The sequence below is a fragment of the Pleurodeles waltl genome, chromosome 12 (genome assembly GCF_031143425.1).
Source record: "Pleurodeles waltl isolate 20211129_DDA chromosome 12, aPleWal1.hap1.20221129, whole genome shotgun sequence".
NCBI lineage: Eukaryota > Metazoa > Chordata > Amphibia > Caudata > Salamandridae > Pleurodeles > Pleurodeles waltl.
The window spans coordinates 117,078,837-117,088,038 of record NC_090451.1 but is presented as its reverse complement, the minus strand read 5'-3'; the positions used below and the strand labels follow the sequence as shown (position 1 = coordinate 117,088,038).

Here is a 9,202-nt window from a genome sequence, read left to right as displayed (position 1 = left end):
CCTGTTGGAAGGTGACATCACCTTACTTTGTAATGACTGTCACAAGGACGCAATGGACTAAGGCTAATGAAGATTACCAATAAGTAACCAACGCATCACCATTCTTTCTGAATGTGCGTGGCTCATTCCGCAGGACTTGTTCTTTGTATGATTCCTGGATTTTCAGAAGCCCTTTGATGGCAGCACCCCCACACTGAAAATTGTTTCAGCACCACTGTACAAGGGTCAGTTGTCATGCTCATCTGCGGCGTAAATTTGCATTGAAGTAGTCTAACTCCCCAGGCCTTGTCTTTTGCTCAATTTGCCTTTGTGAGTTTTCTCTCAATCACTGTCGACTTCCTTTGATCTTTCTTTCTTCTTTCACTTCACCTTCGCCTTCAGTGTATCTTTCGGCCCTCTTAAGAGACACACCCCCTTGTAGCCACTTCTATACTTCTGTCACCTAATTATTTTCCTATCCTTTCCCCTGTAACGTTGCTGATCCTAGCTATAGCATCACTATCCAGAATCTGTTCACCTGAGTTATGTTCCTCTTATCCCCACGCATCTAATAATCAGCTCTTGGTCTCCCTCCACCTCTCACGAGACATAGTCTGAGGCAGTGTCTCCATCTTGGAGAGACAATCCCTTGCACTTGTGTTGTTCTACTGGCGCTGCCGGCTTGAGCTTTGGTCAGCAGTGGCAAAATAAGGACTAATGGAAAGTGAACGTATACTGGAGCAACAGAGTGTATGGATTTATGAGAGCTTGATTAAATGAGAAAAAAAGAGTTTAGTTGAGAGAAAAAATGCAACCTGGCCCGTACAGGGATCGAACCCACGAACTTGGCATTATTAGCACCACGCTTTAACCAACTGAGCTAACCGGCCATGAGTACTAAAGATATCCTTTTTCCATGTAATGCAGATAGATAGAAGAGTTGGTCTCACTATCGCAATTCCTTCATACTTTTCTCCTTCCGCCCCCTGTCTGGATTACAATAACAAGAGCTGTGGAGTGCTGCACGCCAGCCTCAGTGCCTCTTCTTTCACTCAATCTCACTGTGTGCTGTGATATCTTTGTAACATCGCTTGTTGCCGGAAAAAAAGGAAAGGATGGATAGTATTTTCATTCTTTTACAACAAAACCCAAAATGCATCGGCTTGCTTGCTCATTAAGTTTACAAGGCCAGCTGCTTTTGAGATATTATAATTATAGTGGTTATTCGGCGTTGGAGGTAAGAGAGTTTTTTTTAGGTCTGGCCTTTCCTTCAGCTTCAAATTACTTGAGCTCATGTCAACAAAGTAACAACAAAACATAGCCAACGGTTCGTTGCTCAAGCCTTCCCTACTGCGCCTTCCCATGTCTCTCCTGCCGACCACAGTGCAGGAAATCTGAGTTTGCATTTGCGCGAAGAGATGTACAACACAAGAAGGCGCGCTTTCGTGCGCCGGGCACCACCCGGCCTGTGCATTCCTCACTGTCGTGAGATCAGTTTACTCAGCAGAGCATGACGCTGCAATTGGTTAGTAGGGCAGGCCTGACCAGAATAGTATATTTGGGGTCATGTATTTGATTGCATTTTTAAAACAGTAACAGAACTTAACTGCAATGTTTAAATAGGTCTAGACATATTTAAACAGTGTCAATTTAATAGAAGAATTGTGGACAATTCAGAGGGGAGGCACCAATGTTTTTTTTTCCCATTGGGTGGATGCGGCATTAAAGAGTTTGAAGACCACTGGTCTAAGTGGACACTAATACACCTGGATGCTCCTGAATTCCTCGCAACAGATGCCAGCAAACCTGGCTGGAGAGCTACTGTGTTGGACTGATCCTGTCGATTCAAGTGGTCTTTCCTAGAGAGTCAGAGGTCATGGAAATAGATGGAGTTGATGGTAATCTTCAGGGCTTTGAAGTTTTCCCATCATCATCTGTCTCAAAAAAATGTGCTACTAAAGACAGAGAATAAGGTAGCTGTCTTTTACATTAACCAACAGTGAAGCATGCATTCAAAATCCCTCAATGCAATAGCAGAACAATTGGGTTATTGGGCAGAGATCAACCTGTTGCACACGTCGGCAGTACACATCAAGGGCACCGACAATGTGATGGCAGACAGCTGGAGGTTTCCAAATTTGCTGGAGTTGACGTTATCCAGGTCGTTGTTTTGAGAGATATGCCGAGAGTTTGTGAAACCCTTTCTGGATCTCTTTTCAAACAAGGACAATGCTCATCTTTGTCGATTCTGATCCAGGCTTCCGGAACAAGGAGCCTAGGTAGTGGACGTATTGGTGATAAGGTGGCTGAGAAGTCTCCTTTATACATTCCCCCACTTTTTATTGATCCAGATGGTTCTCTTCAAGTCTCAGCAGGGGGGAGGGAACTTTATTCTTGTGGGCCCTTATTGGCCAGAGATGTCATGGTTTCCTCTTCTGAACCCCTGGCTCTTCTACCTCCTTGAGTACTGCTCAAGTGTGTCTCTGTCAGAATGTCGTCCCTGACCTTCTTGCTCCAACTCACTCTATCGCTTTGGAGGTTGAGAAGTCTGGACTTCTAGCAAAGGGTCTTTCCTCTTCCTTAGTGGAGTTAATTCAGCACTCCAGCAGGCCTTCTACTTCGAAGTCTTACTCAAAGAACTGGAAGTCTTTTGAGATGTGATGTTCTGCTCATGATCTTTTGGCACCTACCTGTAGTTTGTCTGCTATTTTGCATTTTCTTCTGAATGGGTTTCACTTGAATCTCTTTCCACTCTGAAAGCTCATTGCTTTGCGATAAAGGTTTTTAGGGACTTTTCTGTACCTTTGTCGATGTTACAATCTTTGGTGTCTAGACTGTTCTGATCTTTTGTCAATTGTAAGACCAGTTGAAAAATCCCTTTTCTCCAACTCAGAATCTTCCTACTCTTTTATAGGCTTTGCAATTTTATCTCTTTGAGGATCTGGATACTGTAGACATAAAGATTGTTTCCTATAAAGTTATTTTCCTATTTCCTATCACCTTGCTGAGAACAATTGGGGAGCTGGGAGCCTTAAAATGCTGTCCTCTCTTCATTTGATACTTTGGAAGATGGGGTAACTTTAAGGCCTAGCCTTACCTTTGCTGCAAAGGTTGAGTCTATTTTTGATAGATATTAGGAAATAATTCTTCCTTCTTTCATTCCCTCTCCTTCCTCTCCGGAGGAACATTTGCTGAATACACTTGATGTTTAAAGAGCTCTTTTCATTCATGTCACCAGGCCTCTGCAGTTCAGGAAAACCGACTCCTTGTTTGTGACTTTTGGACAGCCTGGAAAAGACAAGAAGGTGACTTTTATGACTCTGAGTAGGTGGATTAAGTTGTCAATTTTTCTGCCTTTGCAAGGCTTTTTAGAATATCTTCCAGTTCAGGGATGGTCTACGAGAGGAATGGCCACCTCCTGGGTTGAATTCCAGTGAGTAACAATCTAAGAAATTCCTAGGGTGGCTACTTGGTTCTCAGAGCATACATTTGTCAAGCATTATGGCTTAATAATTTTTCTGTTTTGCATTTGAGTACCAATGTTTTGAACTCTGCATTACCCTTAGTCCATCTTGTCTTTGTCACAAACATTACATCATGCCCACCTTCCCATCAGTCCTTTGGCAAGGGCTTGGCACCCAGGTTGGGTGCATGGGACTAGCATTTACGGATCCTCCTGTTCTTTCTTCCTGTTGGAAGGTGACATCACCTTACTTTGTAATGACTGTCACAAGGACGCAATGGACTAAGGCTAATGAAGATTACCAATAAGTAACCAACGCATCACCACTCTTTCTGAATGTGCGTGGCTCATTCCGCAGGACTAGTTCTTTGTATGATTCCTGGAATTTCAGAAGCCCTTTGATGGCAGCACCCCCACACTGAAAATTGTTTCAGCACCACTGTACAAGGGTCAGTTGTCATGCTCATCTGCGGCGTAAATTTGCATTGAAGTAGTCTAACTCCCCAGGCCTTGTCTTTTGCTCAATTTGCCTTTGTGAGTTTTCTCTCAATCACTGTCGACTTCCTTTGATCTTTCTTTCTTCTTTCACTTCACCTTCGCCTTCAGTGTATCTTTCGGCCCTCTTAAGAGACACACCCCCTTGTAGCCACTTCTATACTTCTGTCACCTAATTATTTTCCTATCCTTTCCCCTGTAACGTTGCTGATCCTAGCTATAGCATCACTATCCAGAATCTGTTCACCTGAGTTATGTTCCTCTTATCCCCACGCATCTAATAATCAGCTCTTGGTCTCCCTCCACCTCTCACGAGACATAGTCTGAGGCAGTGTCTCCATCTTGGAGAGACAATCCCTTGCACTTGTGTTGTTCTACTGGCGCTGCGGGCTTGAGCTTTGGTCAGCAGTGGCAAAAGAAGGACTAATGGAAAGTGAACGTATACTGGAGCAACAGAGTGTATGGATTTATGAGAGCTTGATTAAATGAGAAAAAAAGAGTTTAGTTGAGAGAAAAAATGCAACCTGGCCCGTACAGGGATCGAACCCACGACCTTGGCGTTATTAGCACCACGCTTTAACCAACTGAGCTAACCAGCCATGAGTACTAAAGATATCCTTTTTCCATGTAATGCAGATAGATAGAAGAGTTGGTCTCACTATCACAATTCCTTCATACTTTTCTCCTTCCGCCCCCTGTCTGGATTACAATAACAAGAGCTGTGGAGTGCTGCACGCCAGCCTCAGTGCCTCTTCTTTCACTCAATCTCACTGTGTGCTGTGATATCTTTGTAACATCGCTAGTTGCCGGAAAAAAAGGAAAGGAGGGATAGTATTTTTATTCTTTTACAACAAAACCCAAAATGCATCGGCTTGCTTGGTCATTAAGTTTACAAGGCCAGCTGCTTTTGAGATATTATAATTATTGTGGTTATTCGGCGTTGGAGGTAAGAGAGTTTTTTTTAGGTCTGGCCGTTCCTTCTGCTTCAAATTACTTGAGCTCATGTCAACAAAGTAACAACAAAACATAGCCAACGGTTCGTTGCTCAAGCCTTCCCTACTGCGCATTCCCATGTCTCTCCTGCCGACCACAGTGCAGGAAATCTGAGTTTGCATTTGCGCGAAGAGACGTACAACACAAGAAGGCGCGCTTTTGTGCGCCGGGCACCACCCGGCCTGTGCATTCCTCACTTTCGTGAGATCAGTTTACTCAGCAGAGCATGACGCTGCAATTGGTTAGTAGGGCAGGCCTGACCAGAATAGTATATTTGGGGTCATGTATTTGATTGCATTTTTAAAACAGTAACAGAACTTAACTGCAATGTTTAAATAGGTCTAGACATATTTAAACAGTGTCAATTTAATAGAAGAATTGTGGACAATTCAGAGGGGAGGCACCAATGTTTTTTTTTCCCATTGGGTGGATGCGGCATTAAAGAGTTTGAAGACCACTGGTCTAAGTGGACACTAATATACCTGGATGCTCCTGAATCCTCGCAACAGATGCCAGCAAACCTGGCTGGAGAGCTACTGTGTTGGACTGATCCTGTCGATTCAAGTGGTCTTTCCTAGAGAGTCGGAGGTCATGGAAATAGATGGAGTTGACGGTAATCTACAGGGCTTTGAAGTTTTCCCATCATCATCTGTCTCAAAAAAATGTGCTAGTAAAGACAGAGAATAAGGTAGCTGTCTTTTACATTAACCAACAGTGAAGCATGCATTCAAAATCCTTCAATGCAATAGCAGAACAATTGGGTTATTGGGCAGAGATCAACCTGTTGCACACGTCGGCAGTACACGTCAAGGGCACCGACAATGTGATGGCAGACAGCTGGAGGTTTCCAAATTTGCTGGAGTTGACGTTACCAGGTCGTTGTTTTGAGAGATATGCCGAGAGTTTGTGAAACCCTTTCTGGATCTCTTTTCAAACAAGGACAATGCTCATCTTTGTCGATTCTGATCCAGGCTTCCGGAACAAGGAGCCTAGGTAGTGGACGTATTGGTGATAAAGTGGCTGAGAAGTCTCCTTTATACATTCCCCCACTTTTTATTGATCCAGATGGTTCTCTTCAAGTCTCAGCAGGGGGGAGGGAACTTTATTCTTGTGGGCCCTTATTGGCCAGAGATGTCATGGTTTCCTCTTCTGAACCCCTGGCTCTTCTACCTCCTTGAGTACTGCTCAAGTGTGTCTCTGTCAGAACGTCGTCCCTGACCTTCTTGCTCCAACTCACTCTATCGCTTTGGAGGTTGAGAAGTCTGGACTGCTAGCAAAGGGTCTTTCCTCTTCCTTAGTGGAGTTAATTCAGCACTCCAGCAGGCCTTCTACTTCGAAGTCTTACTCAAAGACCTGGAAGTCTTTTGAGACGTGATGTTCTGCTCATGATCTTTTGGCACCTACCTGTAGTTTGTCTGCTATTTTGCATTTTCTTCTGAATGGGTTTCACTTGAATCTCTTTCCACTCTGAAAGCTCATTGCTTTGCGATAAAGGTTTTTAGGGACTTTTCTGTACCTTCGTCGATGTTACAATCTTTGGTGTCTAGGCTGTTCTGATCTTTTGTCAATTGTAAGACCAGTTGAAAAATCCCTTTTCTCCAACTCAGAATCTTCCTACTCTTTTATAGGCTTTGCAATTTTATCTCTTTGAGGATCTGGATACTGTAGACATAAAGATTGTTTCCTATAAAGTTATTTTCCTATTTCCTATCACCTTGCTGAGAACAATTGGGGAGCTGGGAGCCTTAAAATGCTGTCCTCTCTTCATTTGATACTTTGGAAGATGGGGTAACTTTAAGGCCTAGCCTTACCTTTGCTGCAAAGGTTAAGTCTATTTTTGATAGATCTTAGGAAATAATTCTTCCTTCTTTCATTCCCTCTCCTTCCTCTCCGGAGGAACATTTGCTGAATACACTTGATGTTTAAAGAGCTCTTTTCATTCATGTCACCAGGCCTCTGCAGTTCAGGAAAACCGACTCTTTGTTTGTGACTTTTGGACAGCCTGGAAAAGACAAGAAGGTGACTTTTATGACTCTGAGTAGGTGGATTAAGTTGTCAATTTTTCTGGCTTTGCAAGGCTTTTTAGAATATCTTCCAGTTCAGGGATGGTCTAGGAGAGGAATGGCCACCTCCTGGGTTGAATTCCAGTGAGTAACAATCTATGAAATTCCTAGGGTGGCTACTTGGTTCTCAGAGCATACATTTGTCAAGCATTATGGCTTAATAATTTTTCTGTTTTGCATTTGAGTACCAATGTTTTGAACTCTGCATTACCCTTAGTCCATCTTGTCTTTGTCACAAACATTACATCCTGCCCACCTTCCCATCAGTCCTTTGGCAAGGGCTTGGCACCCAGGTTGGGTGCATGGGGCTAGCATTTAAGGATCCTCCTGTTCTTTCTTCCTGTTGGAAGGTGACATCACCTTACTTTGTAATGACTGTCACAAGGACGCAATGGACTAAGGCTAACGAAGATTACTAATAAGAAACCAACGCATCACCACACTTTCTGAATGTGCGTGGCTCATTCCGCAGGACTAGTTCTTTGTATGATTCCTGGATTTTCAGAAGCCCTTTGATGGCAGCACCCCCACACTGAAAATTGTTTCAGCACCACTGTACAAGGGTCAGTTGTCATGCTCATCTGCGGCGTAAATTTGCATTGAAGTAGTCTAACTCCCCAGGCCTTGTCTTTTGCTCAATTTGCCTTTGTGAGTTTTCTCTCAATCACTGTCGACTTCCTTTGATCTTTCTTTCTTCTTTCACTTCACCTTCGCCTTCAGTGTATCTTTCGGCCCTCTTAAGAGACACACCCCCTTGTAGCCACTTCTATACTTCTGTCACCTAATTATTTTCCTATCCTTTCCCCTGTAACGTTGCTGATCCTAGCTATGGCATCACTATCCAGAATCTGTTCACCTGAGTTATGTTCCTCTTATCCCCACGCATCTAATAATCAGCTCTTGGTCTCCCTCCACCTCTCACGAGACATAGTCTGAGGCAGTGTCTCCATCTTGGAGAGACAATCCCTTGCACTTGTGTTGTTCTACTGGCGCTGCCGGCTTGAGCTTTGGTCAGCAGTGGCAAAAGAAGGACTAATGGAAAGTGAACGTATACTGGAGCAAAAGAGTGTATGGATTTATAAGAGCTTGATTAAATGAGAAAAAAAGAGTTTAGTTGAGAGAAAAAATGCAACCTGGCCCGTACGGGGATCGAACCCACGACCTTGGCGTTATTAGCACCACACTCTAACCAACTGAGCTAACCGGCCATGAGTACTACAGATATCCTTTTTCCATGTAATGTGGATAGATAGAAGAGTTGGTCTCACTATCGCAATTCCTTCATACTTTTCTCCTTCCGCCCCCTGTCTGGATTACAATAACAAGAGCTGTGGAGTGCTGCACGCCAGCCTCAGTGCCTCTTCTTTCACTCAATCTCACTGTGTGCTGTGATATCTTTGTAACATCGCTTATTGCCGGAAAAAAAGGAAAGGATGGATAGTATTTTTATTCTTTTACAACAAAACCCAAAATGCATCGGCTTGCTTGCTCATTAAGTTTACAAGGCCAGCTGCTTTTGAGATATTATAATTATAGTGGTTATTCGGCGTTGGAGGTAAGAGAGTTTTTTTTAGGTCTGGCCGTTCCTTCTGCTTCAAATTACTTGAGCTCATGTCAACAAAGTAACAACAAAACATAGCCAACGGTTCGTTGCTCAAGCCTTCCCTACTGCGCCTTCCCATGTCTCTACTGCCGACCACAGTGTCGGAAATCTGAGTTTGCATTTGCGCGAAGAGACGTACAACACAAGAAGGCGCGCTTTCGTGCGCCGGGCACCACCCGGCCTGTGCATTCCTCACTGTCGTGAGATCAGTTTACTCAGCAGAGCATGACGCTGCAATTGGTTAGTAGGGCAGGCCTGACCAGAATAGTATATTTGGGGTCATGTATTTGATTGCATTTTTAAAACAGTAACAGAACTTAACTACAATGTTTAAATAGGTCTAGACATATTTAAACATTGTCAATTTAATAGAAGAATTGTGGACAATTCAGAGGGGAGGCACCAATGTTTTTTTCCCCATTGGGTGGATGCGGCATTAAAGAGTTTGAAGACCACTGGTCTAAGTGGACACTAATACACCTGGATGCTCCTGAATTCCTCGCAACAGATGCCAGCAAACCTGGCTCGAGAGCTACTGTGTTGGACTGATCCTGTCGATTCAAGTGGTCTTTCCTAGAGAGTCGGAGGTCATGGAAATAGATGGAG

General features: G+C 43.7%; 1 non-coding gene across 1 annotated transcript; it reads right to left on the bottom strand.

Annotated features, from left to right (window-relative positions):
* Window positions 1–8,127: 8,127 nt before the first annotated feature.
* On the bottom strand, window positions 8,128–8,201 carry TRNAI-AAU (transfer RNA isoleucine (anticodon AAU)). The gene has a single exon. It is a non-coding gene; the product is annotated as a tRNA-Ile (tRNA).
* Window positions 8,202–9,202: the final 1,001 nt, after the last annotated feature.